Source organism: Pinus tabuliformis, chromosome 3_1 (assembly GCF_031772625.1).
Source record: "Pinus tabuliformis cultivar Carrire ecotype Pingquan chromosome 3_1, CPIR1, whole genome shotgun sequence".
NCBI classification, from domain to species: domain Eukaryota; kingdom Viridiplantae; phylum Streptophyta; class Pinopsida; order Pinales; family Pinaceae; genus Pinus; species Pinus tabuliformis.
Window position 1 is genome coordinate 488,016,375 of NC_142301.1, and position 18,358 is coordinate 488,034,732.

Consider the following 18,358-nt stretch of genomic DNA (forward strand, 5'->3'; position numbering starts at 1 on the left):
TCTGCCCAAAAGACTAGGATAAGACCACATTCACCTGTCCTTGGGGTACTTGTGCCTATAGGGTCCTTCCTTTTGGCCTATGCAATGCTCCTACCACTTTCGAGAGAACCGTCTTGAGTATTTTCGCCTAATTAGTCCATGATGCGGTGGAGATTTATATGGATGATTTTGCACCTTATGGCTATTATTTTCAAGAAGCCCTGTCTAACCTAGGTAAAGTACTACACAAGTGCATCGAAATGAACCTGTCTCTAAGCCTTGAAAAATGTGAATTATTAATGACTGTCGGGACCTTTCTAGGTCATTCAATATCCTAGCAAGGACTGCAGGTGTACCCAAACAAAACAACCATCATCCAAAGGGTCCCACTTCCTCAAAATCAAATAGATGTCAAAAGTTTCCTAGGTTTAGCTGGATACTACTGAAGGTTCATAAAGGACTTCAACAAGTTGGCCTCTGCTTTATTTGGTTTTTTGGCCAAAGATTCTGAGTTTATATGGTCAAAAAGCTATCAAGAGGCCTTAGAAATTATAAAGGATAAGTTAACCACTGTACCAATTCTCTGAGGCCCAAACTGGACCCTCCCCTTTCATATTCATGTTGATGCCTCACACAAAGCCATAGGAGCAGCCCTAGGTCAAATAGATGAGAAACTACCTTATGCTATCTATTTTATCAGTAAGAACTTATCAAAGGCTAAACTAAATTATATAGTGACCAAAAAGGAACTCCTGGCTATTGTGCATTCATTAAACAAATTCAGGAATTACATTACAGGCTTTCAAACATTTGTACATACTGACCATGCTGCAACCAAATATTTAATGAACAAACCAGATGTGAATGCTCGAATTATAATATGGTTACTTTTATTATAGTAGATTGATCTAACCATTGTTGATAAGCCTGGTAAGGAAAAGGTTGTTGCATACTTTTTATCTAGGGTAAATTTTCCTACAGGTCAGGAAGGAATAGTGGATGACTAGTTACTAGATGAGGACTTATTTTCTATTTCAGTTCTCTCTCCATGGTTTGTTGATATAGAAAACTATTTGGTATCAACAAAGTTTCCACTAAACTTGTCCTCAAAATAAAAGAGCAAGATAGTCAGGAAAAGCACCTCGTTCACTTGGATTGGGTGCAAGATTTTCAAACTTGTCCTAGATCAAATCTTCAGAATGTGTGTCAGGGAAGAGGAAGTATTTGACACCCTTCTGACCTGTCATGATGGGCCTTGTGGAGGTCACTTTGCAGCAAAGAGGATGACATTCAAAGTGTTACAAGCAGGCTATTATTGGCCCACTCTTCATCGAGATGTGAAAAAATACACTAGTCAGTGTGATCGGTGCCAAAGGATGGGAATGCCTACTCCAAGAGATGAAATTCCTCTTCAGCCTCAACTTACTTTTGAGCCATTTTACAAGTGGGACATTGACTTCATTGGGCCTATTGATCGTCCTTCGAAGCAAAAAAATGCATTATTGTATGCATAGATTATTTTACTAAGTGGGCTGAAACCAAGGCAATTAAGGTAGCAACAGAAAAGAAGGAGGTTGAGTTCCTAAGGGAGAATGTATTCTAGAAATTTGGGTACCTTAGAGAGATGGTCACAGATCAAGGCAGCTAGTTTACCTCCAACATGATCGAAGACTAGCTCAACCATCACACGATCAAGCATAGGACCTCCACTCCCTATCATCCACAAGCTAATGGGCAAGTGGCGGTGACCAACAGAACACTAGAGGGCATCTTAACCAAGGTGGTGAGCAGCAACAGGAAGGATTGGGTAGAAATGCTAGTTGAGGCCACCTGGGCCTATAATAACACATGGAAGACCACCATTGGATTCACACCCTATGAGCTATTCTATGGGAAAAAGGCCTTGTTGTCCATTGAATTTGAATATAACACATTAAGGATGGCAACCCAACTAGATTTGGATCTCAGCAGTGAACATAAAGAGAGATTGTTCCAATTGAATGGTTTGGATGAATTCAGAATCCAAGCCCTCCTACATAAAAAGCTATTTCAACTTCAGAGGAAGATGTGGCATGATAAAATATCAAGTAGAAGCAATTTCAGGAAGGCAATTGGACATTGTTACATGGTTCTAGGTATAAGGACTTCAAGGGAAAGTTAAGGACAAGATGGCTTGGACCTTATGTTGTGGAGAGATGCGATGATAATGGTTCATTGTAAATTAGAACCATAGATGAAGAAGTCATTCCTTTGCTTGTTAATGGACACCGATTGAAAATGTACAAGAGACATTTATCAAAACAAGAGTTTGTTGATGATATCAATAAAATTGTGATGATAGTGGAGCAAGTTCCAACTCCTCCCTTATCAATTCATTGAGGAAAAAGAAAAAAGAATAAGGACTCAGGTGAAAACCTCCATTAGGTGCCTGATCCCCATCCTTGGGTTCAAAACCTCTTGAGGTAGCCTAGTGATGACAAAAGAAAAAATAAAACAAAAACAAAAAGAGAATAAGAAGATCCCTGGGTGAAAACCTTCCTTGAGGCGCCCACGGCAAATAGCTAGGGTGAAAACCTCTCCAAGGTAGCCTACCTGTTTAAGAAAAAAAATGTTTTCATGAAAATTCCATTCGTAGGTGGGTGAGAAGGATAGTTAAGGAGCAAAAGAGGATCCCAAGGAGACCCCTGCCACCCACATATTCATTTTTTCACTCCTTACCATGCATCCCTCCATCATTTTTGTCATTTTTCCACTCCATTGCTTCAATTTATACAAAGACTATGTTTTCTATAAGATCCTCTGTATTCCTACAAGATCCCCTGAAAACCTACAGCATGATCTTGTAGGAATTACAGTGACCTAGAAATCCTATAGGAAGCAATCCAAATGAAAATTATGGACTTGTTAGGTCCCTCAAATCCACAGTCTCCATGATCTAGCACCTCACCTCATCCACCATCATCATCCCTACACTCATCATTGAAAAAAAAAAGATCACTTTCAACAATTTTTTCAGTCTTCAAAGAAAAAAGGAAACAAAGAGGAGTGAAGATGATCACTTGAGTATACTTAACTCTCCACACTCTCACTCCTTCTTTACATCCATGTCACTATCCTCATAGCCCCAAGGAGAAAAATGATTAAAGAATTTTGAGGGAGAAGTAGCTACAGGAAATCTTGTAGCAGCCTATCCCACAGAATGCCAATCACACCAACAACAAGTCTTTAGCAGGATGATTTAGGAGCTCGAAAGAAGCAACATTAGATCTTCAACCATAGATACCTGTAAAAATAGATAAACCATTAGTAGAAAATAAGAGGAAGAGGAATCGCATGCATCAAACAACATAACAACACCTCTGGTCTTCGACAACTACAACATAGCATTGAAACCACAAGTAAGTATCTTGCTCGATCTCTCATATGCATCATGTAGTCAAAAATTGTAAGGGTTATGAGATAGGTGGTTTATAACTAAAAAGGTGGCCAGTTAACTTGGCCACCTTCGTTCAGTCAGCACCTGTACAACTAGGTTTCCTCTCACACGTCGCTGTAATCAACTCAAAGACAAAGAAGGAGTAGGACAAAAGGTGGTTAAACTACGGATCTACAAAGTGGGAGCTGATTACGAGGAGTGGAAAATGATGAGGTGGTCATGGGGACCAATGATCAAAAAATTGCAACGTACCTTTGCTGCCAACACACCACCTCACCTCGAATCACCATAAGAGGAAAAAAAACAGCGTTCCCATGCATTCATGCATTTCATCTCCTCAAAAATCCCTCACTCAAGTCGCTCTCCTAGGTCAGGCTACCCACCAGAGGAAGAGATTCATCATTCACTGCACAGGACTTCCTACAAGAGCATGCACATGAATTCCTACAGGAGCATGCATAGAATTCCTACAGGATACAGTCTACAGGATAGACAAAGACTATTTGTAGGATTTGCATAGAAGAGTTCAAAAGGGATATCACTGGATTTAGCCGCTGCAACCAGTATAAAGAGGTAGGATCTAAAATTACATTCCCCTTTTCAAGTAAAGGAACCAAGGATACTCTAAATTTGAGTGAATTTAGCAACTGTGTAAAGGGAATTAAATACACATCCATATCTCTTTTTCTTCTGCATTTGAAAAGTTGTTTCAACCCTCATATGTTCTCCTCAAGATTCATGAGAAAGATGATAGGAGGGTTTAATAGGAGATAGCCCACAAACACTATGATAATCCAACAAAACCCCCAAGTGCTTGAAATTTTCACAAGACATAATTGGATGGGGTTTTTCGAAAAATTCAAAGTGTATGATGATGAGGTGGCTCAAGAATTTTCTCTCTCCCTCACTCCACACACCAGAATACATGCCACTATTGTAATAAGGGGAATCACTATAGATCTCACCCTTCATCTCATCGGCAAGATCACCACACTTCCCCTAGGAGTCCCATGGAGAAAAGAATACAAAGGAGATAACTAGGTTGGACAAAGAAAATTCATTTTACAAGGTGAGGAACCCACTAAGGAAAAAATTGAATCAGGAGGGATAGCCTGCCATATCCATGGAGTGATGTAGGCTACAAACTAATCAAATAAATCTCATGTGAGGGTAGATAAAGTGTTTTCTATGGCTATGATTTCAGGATCCTTGAAGAATTAAGATTTGGAGTAGAAACACCCCGTCACCAAAGGCTCAACATACCATATTTCTTGCTTCAATCACTCATAGAATCAAGCATCAAAGTGAAGGAGGTGAATTCCAAACAATTAGCTCACCATGGGTTGATTAGCATCCTCATTAAATATGCCCTCCAAAATCTCAGAACCCTTATAACATGGTCAGTTTCCAGAGACATGCCAACAAAGGATGACATCAAAGCTCTCACTTATGATGTTAGTCCTATTGTCAGTGAGGAGGAAGTAAAACAAGAAGAGGAATATATAGAAGGAGGTGAGGGTGAGATGGATGAAGGAGGAACTAAAACAATGGAATGGGATGAATATGATGAAGGAGAGGGAGAAGAGAAGGAGGATGCTGAAGAAACATAGGAAATTAAGGAGGAAATTGATAGAGATGATGAAGATCTACAGGAAGAAGAAGACAAGAAAGACAGAGAGGAAGAAGGCAACAAAACAGAGGGGACATAAAAAAAAGAGGAGTCACCTAGGGTGTCTACATAGGCCACTAAGAGAGAGGACACAATTGTCCTCACTACCCTCAGCACCCCAATCAAGGAAAAAGGAGAAAGACAGAGGCCACACCCACTATATTTCAGGACAAGAAAGAGCACAAGAATAAGATAGGGGAAGCCACAAACATCAACCAAAAATCCTATTGAGATTGAAGATTCCCCTACACAAAAAGACAAAATTCCTTCCCCTAAGTCCCCTATCACCTATGTGAGGAGGCCTACTACTAGATCAACTTCCTCAAAGGGTAAGGAAATGCTACATGATCCACAACAAAATCTACACGAAGCAAAATATGTCCTACATGATATGTCGCTGAGTGTACAAGAGGCACAAACACTGGAAATAAAGGTAGGGGAGCAATAAGAAGCTAAGGAGGAGGACCCATATACAAAAGAACCTATCCCCCAACTTAAGATGGACTCTTATTACATGTTTATAGAAGGAGGTAGGGTCATACCTAAAAAAATTTCCATCCCACTGTTCTTCGAGCTTGAGAAGGAGAGGGCCAAAACTCACCAATGGATGCAGATCGCCAGATCAAATGGGGTAGAAGACATTGGGCACATGGATGAGAAACTCAAAGAAATGGGTAGAGAACTATGTGGCTTAAGGGACAGAGAATTTGTAATGAGAAATCAACTAGAGACAAAAAATGCATGGATAAGGGGATAGCTAGAGGAAAGAGAAAACCAACTAGCATGTATGACAAGCCTCTCCTTGGAGGCAATCTAGTATAGGATGTCAGCTAAATCCTATGCTCTCTAACTCAAAGAACAATGGCTGTAGTTTTAGATTAAGACATTAGCACAAAGGGGAACCATTCCATCTCAGTACTGTAGGTAGTTTATTGATCGTTGTGATCAAAGTACACTAGAGGATAGGGCCAAAATGGCTAAGTTTTATTTACACAGCATGGTGCTCATAGACATGAATGTATGGGAACCTAATGCCAAGCTAGGAGATCTACAATTAATGGTTTTAGCATCATGGATGAACCATGAGGAGTCAAGGGATGTAGAGATGAAAAGGATATTGGCAAGACAAAAAATTAAACCTCTTTTGATCAGAGTTGGAAAATCAAATCCCATGGCCCTCATCAGTACCCATAATTTGATTATAAATGACCCTCAACTAGCACGTAGATACCTTGCTTCCCAAGAGCAAGCTATTTCACATTTTGAGGACATGTTTAGGCTGCTAGGGTGTGATAGTATACATGCTTACTTAAGAATATGGAACACACTTCCATACAGCCTAAATATACGAGAAAATCACTCCCCTCAAAGGTTAAGTGAGGAACTCAACATGTTACCTATGTATAAGAAATCTATGCAAAGGTTGAACGTCAATTGGATAGCCCTAAAACCCAGTCCACCACTACTGTTAGGGATGCTAGAAGGGAGAAAAGAAGAAGAAGAAAAGAGGCAGTGGGAAGAGGTATAAAAGAAAGCAGAATTCTATGAAGAAGAAGAGGATACCACAACAGAGGCATGGGATGTTAAAGAGGCTACCACAGCCATGACGGATATGGATATTGACTAAGTTTCTCAGAGGTTGAGCAACACTTTCAGCAGGGGGTGATGATGAGCCTCATCATTGGGTAATTATATGGGATTAATTCACCTCCTAGCTTAGTCAAACCAACTATTCTCATAACTTACTTCATACTTTTGATTATATTTTGTTTATGAGATGAGTTAGAGTTGGATATTTTTCTTTGTGGTCTAGGCACATTTAATGTAGGATGAGAGGAGAAAATCAAGGAATTTTGGCAAATACCAAGGTCAAAACTCGAATGGGACAAGGGAGAGGGATTATAGGAGGTAAATCCTCCTCATTTACTACCGCTCCATTCGAATATTCCTCCATCAGCTCAGACAAAAAACAAGCAAATCATGAGGACTAGAAGGCAGCCAGCAAGTGAAAGACAAAGCACCAGTTTATCTCGAGTTTGGGAGGTGAGCCTCCCTAATTTTAAGGAAGTCGTTGGAGACTTTAGATGTATAAGTAGAGAGGACTACGACCTCAGTAGGATTCAGATTTTTTATTGTAAAAATCTACTCTATTTTTTGAGCTGTAAGACTTGTGAAAGTTGTTTTGATGCAATCTGTTGTTTTGGTAATAAGAATGAGTTTCGTTTGTGCTAACATTGAGTTAACTCAGAGGGTTGAATCTCTTAGGTTAGGGCCCAACCTTAGCAGCCAAGGCTCCTCCTTATTGTAAATGTATGCTTAGTGTAGATTCATAGCTTAGTTGTTAGTTTGCTTAGTAGATGCATTTCCACTACAAGTAGTGTAGATCAGATTGGTTGTGTGATAGTTTGCTTCCATTTGTGCCTTCTTTCAAGTAGTAGGTTAGCAAGGAGAAAAATGATCACCACAAGGTTGTCAATAGTTGTCTTGGCTTCACTTCCTCCCTCTGGGACCATGACTTGAGGAAGGGACCCTTTAGCAGCCCCCAAAACACAAATTTCTAGTTATTTTATGAGCTTTGGAGTTTGTTGTCTTTAATTCAGTAGTTGGTTAATGTTACAAGGATGATTTCATTTTCATCCTTTTCCATCTCCATCTCTACAATAAGATATCACTCATGCTTTCATTCCCTTCAACAACTCTCTTCATGCATAATATAAGTAGTTGATTCATGCTTTTCTAGTTTATATCAAATATATCTTGTTGCATAGTTCTTTTTAGAAGACACACATGTTTTATGCAAAGTAGCTACCTCATGAGGAGACCAAGAATTCATAACCAGCAGCCACCTTCCACTTCATCCACCTTAGCCATCCCTTGTTTCACCATCACCCTCACTAGTTTTCCATCATTTTTCATTGAAATTTCCCTAAACACATTGAGCGCATCTAGTCATCTCTTATCTTGTATATTGACTCATAAGTGCTCCTAGACATTCTAAAACTCCATTCTACCCATCCCACACCTTTCCTAAGCTTCCCAACACCTCCAACACCTCACAATTAGCTGCCAGTTGAATCCTGTAGGTTTCTTGTAATTCCTACAGGATCATCTTGTAGGTTTCTAGTACATCATGTAGGTTTTCTTGAAACGGTCTGTTTTGAGACTGAATTGATGGGAAACCTATAGGAAGTCACAAAAACCCTCCTAGGACCCCTCCACACCATCCAACCACTCCATAAACCTTCTAGCTATCCTAAAACACCTTCCATCCACCTGTCACATCCACAAAAAAATTAGTTTGCATACTTGATTTTGACTGAGAAACCAAAAAAATGAAAACAAATTTAGTTTAGTTTCCTTGCTTGCACATTAGTATGGTTTGATGCCTTTTACTTCTTCAACTTAGATAGTAGCATTTTTTTGTTGCTGATTTAGCAGTTCTACATAGTATAGCTTCTTAAATGGTTAACTAGGGTATGGTGTGGTTTAGCATTACATGTTGGCATTTTCCATTACTGCAGTAGAGTAACTATCTTAGAGTATATTTTCCCTTCTTCCATCAAAGATTCAATCTTCTTCTAACTCTATAGAAGTCTGGCATGGAACCGCAATGGTCTCTCGCCAGTTGAACAGTGACAATAGGCAGAACCATCACTTTTACTTGTGCATATAGCACTCTCACCTCTAAGTTCTACGAACCCCAGGTTGATAAGTAAAGTTGGTAGCCCAAGAGTTGCAACATCCTTTCTGCAATACTGACACTCATCACCAGGGTCACCTCGCCCTAGCTTTTCCCTTTGCTTTGCGGTTTTGGGGCGCCTTTCCTTTGCTTCATATTCGCAGATCCAAAGTCTTTCCTTTTCTGTTTAAGCTTCTACTCGATCTTGAAAATGTATCGATATGTCGTGTTAAGAGAGGAGATGTCTGAGAACTCCATCTCATCTTGAATATACTTTTGTACATAGCCTGATTGTTTTTTAGCACCAATTTTTTTCTCAAAATCCTTGATACCCAACTTCATATGAAGGGTATGAAACACATTGGTAAACTCTGGCACGTCTTGTTCCCTTCCGCATCACAATGTGGTCTAGTTTATGTATTTATCCTTATAGCTCCTAACAAGGTAGTACTACTCCTTGATGGCATCCCCGAACGAATCCCAAGTGGGTGTCACTGAAAATAGTGAGGTTGTACTTTCATACTTTTGATCACAGTAGGTTTCCGAGTAGCCCTTGATGTGGGGGGAGGTTTTGAGAAGAGAAAAATTAATATTTTCCTAGCTAGAAAATTTATGAACATAAAAATATCCTTATAGCTGATTTAACCATTTATCTATGGTGTATGCATCTATCTTACCCTCAAATATGGGAATGTCAAATTTATGTTGTACCTCAAAGGGTGTGGCACTTCTAGAGTAGTTTTTGGAAGTAGATGTGTCACTCTTGTGTAGATGCATCCTCATCTTTATTTTATCCCCCCTTGGGAGGCCATCGGGATTTTTGAGGTTGGTCTTACAAAGGTTCGACCAGTTGAAGCCCTAAATCCTTATATCTAAGCCTCATTGGGGACATGCAAAGAAAAACAAAGAAAGAGCATATCGCTCTAATCCAACTGATCCAAATTTATATAGGAACACACAAATTACACATATAACCATAAATAGAAAGATGCAACAGAAATAACACTTCATTTAATTAATATCAAATATTGAAATATGCTTGAAAATAGAATGGAAATAAGACTAGCTCGACTGATGGTAGCTTATATCTTAGAAGAGATGTGGCGGCTACATGCCTCTAAACTATCTTATAATGAGCCTCAGAGTCCTATTTATTATTGAGAAACAATGGAGAGCCCTAAACATCCAAAAAATTAATCATAGGAGATGAAGCGCCAAAACAATGGGCCCCATTTGGGTAAATTGGTACATCAACATCCCGGGGTCACAACTTTGGCATATGATCTCTGTTTTACGTGCTCAATACCTTGTTAGAAATATCTATCTGAGGAATACAACTTCTAACCAACCAACATGGTCTAAGCTCATTGTTGGACTAGTTTTTCCCAAAAAACATAGTTCAGGGACTCAAAACGACTCCAAAAGTTCAAGACGTGAATAACTACCAAAACTAGTAAATTGTGTTAAAATTAAGGAAACTGAAAAATTGAAAGACACAATGGTGGGGTGCCAAGTGAAATAGACGAGTGGCCACCAAAATCGACTTGGATCAATCCTCAAAGAGTGTGGCTCCACTTCCTATCTTGGATTTTCTATCCTTAAGGAAATGATAGTTGCTTATCCAATCCTCTATTCGCCATTCTCTCTCCATGGTCTTCACTTAGATGTACGATTGTTATTCTCGTCCTAGTGCATGACACATGAAGAAGAGAATAAAAACTTGATGTCATCATCATCCCCTCTCAACCGAAGAGGAGATCCACATTCTCACTTATTTAATGGAATATATCCTTGCCCATTCACAAATATTAAGGAGACTCCATACTCCCTATAAATAATAGAGGAGATTATTTCACTTCACTTCAATTGGCAATTCATAACCACAATATCTCTATATTGTTTCCATAAGTGTATGCATTGCTCCTTCTTTCCTGTGTATCTCATTATATTGAGCTCTCTTTTCGCCTCAACGTTGTAGAGCCAAATTTTCCCTTCATTCTTGTGACATGATTCAGGCCATCAATTATGTATATCACTTTCCTCTAGTCATCATCAATGAAGTCATTATAGTGATCCTTTTCAAATTTCAAGCTAGTCATATCTCCCTCTTAAACATGAAAGTGATATTTGTTGATGTAGGAACATGAACATCAGGTTCTCTTCTTACACTTCTACCTTTCAATTCGAAGATGATGATATAGACATATCTAGTTCACGGTCCTTTAAGGATTATAAAAAACAATCTCTCAATCCATATTTTCTTTGAATCATGTTTTAACATCAACATTTGAACTTTACTCAATTGTCATTATGTATTTCTCCAACATCCTCCAAAGTAGAAAAATAATATGTTAACTAGATACGAAAAAAATAAAATATTAACATTACACTTAAGTTATCATGATGAACCTTTCATGAAAGTGATTACTTACTCGAGTGTTTTGATATTGACATCCTTTTGCATGATCCAAGAATCCTTCTCCATGCATCCACTTTTAATCGACGTTCCCATGGATCAAACTTGGTTACCAAGCTACTATATATTTCCTCGATTTTTCATTATTAACTCCCTTTCTTTCTTCCAGATACTATATTTGATGTTGATCAATATTGTTTCATTTATTCCATGCAATCTTGTGAGAGAGTATCGATCTTTATCCATTCCAAAACATGTCAAATATCTTCTTTTGAGCATCATGTAACCATACGGAAGACTTACAAAGAACATTCTCATAGCCAACTCTTCTTGTATAATTCTTGTACATGTGAACCTTCTTGTATGGTTCTTGCACATAGCGTTTTGTACTTCTTGGTCTAGATTTACACATTTTTATGAACCATATGGTATTTGGATGACATTATAATGTATCAATATAAGGACACTTATCACCTCTCATATCTTGCTAGATGTGCATCATTTTATTTTCACCGAGATACACACTACAACCCAGTGTAGAGAAGATGTGTAGGTGTAATTTAAGTATGTCAACATTTTTGTAAAACATTATGCAATATAATGAGTTATGTAATGTAATGTAATGTTAAGTTAACTCAGTAAAATTTATTTATAACAAAATTAAAACTTAAAAATAATAATTAGCTTGATTTTTGTGAAGTCTATATTATCCCCATTTTCTTATTTTTAATTTTATATCGCTCTTGAATTTATATGAATTTATATTAATCCAGTTTAGAATTTATCTGAATTAATATTATTTTTCATTGGGGAGTTCGGGTAAACTTGACTCGTTCAAGTTACGAACCGTTTTTGAGCTCTAGGTTTATCACAACCCATTGAACTAGCCCATGGTATTCATGTAGAATTTTAGCTTGTTTAAAAGGGGAAAACTCTAAGTAAATGTTTCCTTGATATCCCAACAATTTTAATAGCTTGATATCCATGATTTTGAGAACTCATGTTATTGAACCATGACATTCCTATGGAATATAGCCTAATAAAAGAGGGAAAGGGTCTACGCGAATGGATTCTTTATATCCCAACATGCATTTGCCTAGAAATTAAAAAATTTAATGTTATGTTAGCATTTTCTTTTATTTGACATTTTTGAATAGTTTTAGAATCTAAAGTAAAGTTTGAATAAAATTACCATCTAAGGGTTATATTAACATGTTATTAAGAAAAAATAATTATTTTTTGCTTTCTTTGAATTCTGTTGGCTTTTTATATGACATTTTATACTGAAATAACAAGTTCCTTTTATTAAATATTTCAATAAGGAGAAGTTTATGGTTTTAATTTGGAAGGTGAAAGTAGCACTACAACCTTGAGTTGACTCCAGTAATTTTTATTTTTTTTTGTTAAAGCATAACCAAGATTTCAGTCGAAATAGTTTCATATATTTTCTCTTGCTTAACCAATGTTGAATATTGTCATCATGAGTAAGATTCACAGACTGAGGCGTCCATCTACGAAGGTTTGAAAAGAGTATCACATGATTCTAAGACCTCTTGTTGCAATTCCCTCTTCTCTACCAATGTGGGTCATCTCCTTTCTTCCCCAAATTTGTTGTTTTAATCACAAAAGCTTTTATCTCCAATTCATTTCAAACATCTTCCTCACTTCAACCCCAATTTTGACAGTTTCTTTTATACACTATCTAAACTAAATTCTAATCCTACTTAAAGTTCTTATTGAATAGCACACAACCATAGTCATGCATCCTGTCTACTTCATATTAATGAAAATCTCCTTCAGAGTAATAAGAATTATGAGAAAGATATAATATTCCAAAATAATCAACTTAAATCTACCTATATATCTTTAACATATCAATTGATCTTTTTCCCCTAGAAAATATTATATGGAATTTCTAAAACTTAAACATATTAGTTCGATAGTTATTCCTAGTAGTTTCCATATTGAGAATTAAATGAAATTTTTGAAATTCATTTTAAAAGGAGATACTTTAGCAAAGTAGTTATTGTGTGTGTCTGTGTGTGTTTATATATATATATATATATATTGTGTGTGCAGATATATATATTGTTAGGACATTCCGACACACAGGAAATACTTAAGTATAACTTGGTCTAGTATAGAGTTAGGTAAAGTGTGTTTCTTTAGTATGTACTTTTGTAACTTACAATCCAACAGTCATGATATGTTCTAGAAATTAAGTGATCTGACGGTTCATTCTCTCATCGGTATTACCAACACTTGATCTGTGGCTTAACACTCGATTGGTCCATGACCTCTATTTAAAGAGAATGGAGAGTCATTTGTAAGGGGATCGTTCATGAGAAAAGCTTATGTAAATTTTCATTCTCTTATTAATAAATTGCCTAAAGTGGCCGCCTTGGCTTAGGCCATGGATTGTTTCTCTCTTTGAGGGTTTTAACCACGTCAAGAATAATGGTGTATTAATCTGTGATCTGTTTGTGAGCGGTGTCCTTTGGTGTTCTATCTAATGAACTTACGATGTAAATTCCTACATATATACAATTTTCCAGGTTTAAATTTAATATTTTAAATTTATGAATTGAAAGATCTACCCTAACCAACATATATTTATCTTTACATCTCTAATATATTGACTGAATATTTTTTCCATATAAGTTTTGATATCGAGAATTAAAAGACTTTTCTAGAATTTATTTTAAAATCAATTTATTTTTAAATTTAATTATAAAATTTAGAAATTGGATATGTATGATGTACTTATGTATGCATGAGAGATAACTAGATTTTGATTTAAGGTTTTAAATTCAAAAATTCTATATTTTTTCAAATGCCCTCTCAACTTAAATTTAATATCTTGAATTTATGAATCACTATTAAAATAATATGCATTGTTATGAAATTTTAAAATATATATTCAATTTGAACCAAAACACATGTGCACGCATGTATACACATGCATATAACTAGGATATATAAATCTTAACCTTGGGTCTATCAAAGGCCCATATCGATCAAATCTCTAAAGGTGCAGATATTTCCTCAAGTTTTGCACTGAGAAAACACTTTTGCATGATGAGATATTTGATCCTGCTCGATGCTTGATACATCAAGAGTTAAGATGGGTTAGGCTAGTTCATAAAGTATTCATGGATGATAATCATAAGTAGTCAAAATTAAATCATTAAGAAAACATGCCACAAAATAGCCTTAGACTTATTGAAATTTATGAAGCTAAGCATCAACCAAGATATTAGAAAAGATAATATGAAAAGGAAAACCATGAAACCAATACTTAATAACACTTCAAGATCATTTGTAGCACAACATTTCAACTCAATGATTTTCACATTGACTATATTGTGTAGCACTTTATTTCAACCAATTATTTTACTTGCTTTCACTATAACATTTCAAACACAAATTTTACTCTATCAAAAACATGGAAAATTCAAATATAAATTTGAAATGACATTAAATTAAATTACATCTTGATACTCCCGAGTTTAATTTGTTGTTATTTATGTTCTTGCAATAATAGAAATGTAGAGAGGAGTACTCCCAAAGCAATTAAAATAAGTAACATCTTGATACTCATAAGTTTAATTTGTTCTTATTTAGGTCTTTGTAATAATAGAAATGTACAGAGGAGTACTCTAAAAGCATTCCCCGATGCACATGATAATCTTCTAAGCTTGAAATATTGAATTCCACACAAATACGGTAAAAATAACACATTCTCTTGTGTATTTTAGTGAATTTTTAAGGAACATTGGTACATTTTAGTGAATTAATAGTGATAAAAACCAAGTTGGAACATTATGTTATATTGAAAGGGTGTGTCTCATCCTCCAATGATAATTGGGTTCCAATGTACACAAGGTTAGGTTACCATAACAATAAATGTTGTTTAAATTATTGTCATCATAACATTATTGATCAATATTTCAATGTTTTCCATCAAATTTTCCTCCTAGGTTATCATATTATCCTTATTCTTAGTTTTATACCTAATCATTTAGACAAAAGTTGGTCAAGAGACGTTGTTTGTAACCTATGCATTGATACTTTTTGAAAATGTTCTCTTTTAGAACATTTAGTGGATATTTTCTCCAACCTCCTTATTATGTTAATATCTATAAATGTGTTTATCTTTGAAACAAAATCATATTTACAAAATGTATTTTGAAAAATAAGAAACCATTCTATCCAATTTTTCTTTTCTTTATAATATTATTTATAATAAAAAAAATTACTCCTATGAAAAATAAGTTCACTATCCATTCAAATTAATTTAAGTTTCTCACCATCTTATCTTGAAAGCATCCTCCACATAGCTAATTAAGATCAACTTCAATACTGCATTGAAGCATAATTCATTATTACAATTCATTATTACCAGGTTAAGATCAACTTCAAGACTGCATTGAAGCACAATTCGTTATTACCATCAATGTTAGATAATTCTTCAACATTCTTTATAGATCATTAATGGACTAATCTGCATGTGCATTTTCTAAGTGGCCTTCTGGCGTTTTTTGTTTCCTAGGGATGCGGCTAGGAGGTTGTTGTTTCAAATAGCCATAGTATTCCCCGTGAATTCCCACAAGGCTAGCACAAGTGCCATGCCCTTCTCTGCACTGAATTCCTCATGGTACAAAACCACCGCCAGTACCTCTGTCACGGGAATCATAGCAGCAATGATGAATCCACTCAACAAAGAGCTCGCCAGGGATGTAACGCTGAAGATCCCAATGTAAAATAGCTGCCATGCTACTGCACTCCATAAGAGAGCCATGGAGTAATCGATCTTCCCCACACCAAATTCCTTGGCCTCCTTGTGAAGAGGTTGGAAGTCTCCATTAATGAACATTCCCACCGTACAGAAAATAGTAGCCGAAAAAGACATTATGAATTGCATCTCCATAACAAGCACATACATTATTTTGGGCTTTGTTATTTTGTAGCTCAGCTCAATCAACGGAATAATGAAACCATATAGGGTAGTTGCACCTAGTGTTAAGACAAACCCCAGCACGTACTGCCTCTTCGTTACTCCTTCGTGCCTGTCGTTGCTCGTATGGAAGGTGAGCAAAATGGAGCTACCCGTGAGCAAAAGTAAAGAGTTTATAGAGAAAGGGATGAATTTCTGCCAGACTAACATTCATAGAATAGGATGCATCTTTATAAAAACGAATTAAATGAAAAGACAAATACAAAGAAAACCTTTTCAGTGGGAGATTACATTCAGATTTCCATGGTTGTAGCAGACATAGTTACCCTGGGAAAGCTTTTGGGTACATTGATCAGCTTGTTAGTGGACGGGTTCGGAAAATAAAAAACTTGACGACGAGAATGGATAGAGTGTTTACACACAAAAATATGGCCACACCACTCTGCAGTACACCCAATACCGCGAAATTATGTAGGAAGAACACTTTGAACAACCCAATCATTTTACTCAGGATTGTATTTCATCAACTATGTTTCAGTGGACGCATACAAGTGCCCAGAAGAAACTATGCATGGAAACTTGTCCGATCGCTGGAAACTCCACATATTAACCACCCCTCTCTAGAGGCCCATCTTTGCATAAAAAATTTATGCAATCATTTACGTTATAGACATTGTTGGGCACTGAAACCCTAATCAAACATGTCCATAAACCAAGTGCTCCTATTTCCCTAAAAGTGTTGTTTCATACCCTAAAGGAACAAGGTCAACTGATTACATCATCTCCCAGAAGTTCTCCACAGGAAACTGCTCAGAACTGTTCAAAACTGGACCATACTGATTGCTTAGTGCTGAGGGTGAGATGCATCGCACCTATTAGACACGGGGGGTACGATGCATACTAAAAATTCCTTCTATAGGGTGTGATGGATGAGAGTAGATAAATGGCAAAGGCAGTTCGCTAAGTGGATGATCTTGGAATCTTCCATAAAATTCCCCAGGACACTTGTCTCTCTTAATTCACCCAAGGAAAAGTAAGAGATCATCAATCTCCAAGTGGAATCAAACATGTCCATAAACCAAGGGCTCCTAAGTCCCTAAAAGTGTTGTTTCATACCATAATGGAACAAGGTCAACTGATTACATCATCTCCCAGAAGTTCTCCACAGGAAACTGCTCAGAACTGGACCATACAGGTTGCTCAGCGCTAAGGGTGCGAGGCATCCCACCTGCCCAGTCTAAAAGGTCTGATGCATACTGAAAATCCCTTCTGTAGGGTGTGATGGGCAAGAGTGGACAAATGGTAGAGACAGTTTGTGAGGTGGATGATCATAGAATCTTCCAGAAACTTCTCCTATGACACTTGCCCCTCTGAATTTGCCAAGGGATAGAGATCATCAATCTCCAAGTGGAAACAAGAACTATTAGAGAGAGGACACTAATCAAAATCCCAGAAGCTGACTCACCCCCCTGCAATCATCTATATATGGATCCCTCATCCAAGAGATCTAGAGGCTGGAATTTTGTATCTTGTAAGGAAGTGTTGTTGGTTTCTCATTGGAATATCATAGTGTTGGGTGATCTAAGCTTTTCATGAGGTGAAAGAAGGGCTTTCATGCTAGAGGATGACACTGGGTCAGAACAATTGGTTGTAATTGATCCGAATGGAAAATGGCATCAACCCATGGTACTCATCCACCCATATTATTCATCGACCCATGAAATTTACCCATGGTATTGTAAATGGCATCCACCCATGGTATTGTAAGTGACATTCACCCATGGTATTCATTCACCCATGGTATTGTGACATCCACCCATGGTATTCATTCACCCATGGAATTGGCCCATGGTATTATGAAATCCACCAATGGTATTCATTCATCCATAATATTGTGACATCCACCCATGGTATTCATTCACCCATGGAATTGGCCCGTGGTATTGTGAAATCCACCCATGGAATTGACTCGTGGTATTGTAACTGAAAAATACTATAATTAACAAGTCACATTTTGTAAAAGGACAGATTGTTTGCCACAATGTAGCCTTTACAGTTTAGAGGCATGTAGCCACACATCTCTTCTCAGGATAAGCTACCATTGCCCTAGTTGGTTTATTTTCATTACTATTTTAAATAAAAGTTTCTTTGTGGTTTTGTTTATTGGGCATTCTCCTATTTTTCTTATGGCAATTCAAGTTTTCAGATCTTGGGGGTCTCTC

At 36.9% G+C, this 18,358-nt stretch overlaps 1 pseudogene; it reads right to left on the reverse strand.

Moving 5' to 3' along the window:
• Positions 1 to 15,660: 15,660 nt before the first annotated feature.
• Positions 15,661 to 16,346, reverse strand: LOC149187928 (purine permease 3 pseudogene; annotated as a pseudogene).
• Positions 16,347 to 18,358: the final 2,012 nt, after the last annotated feature.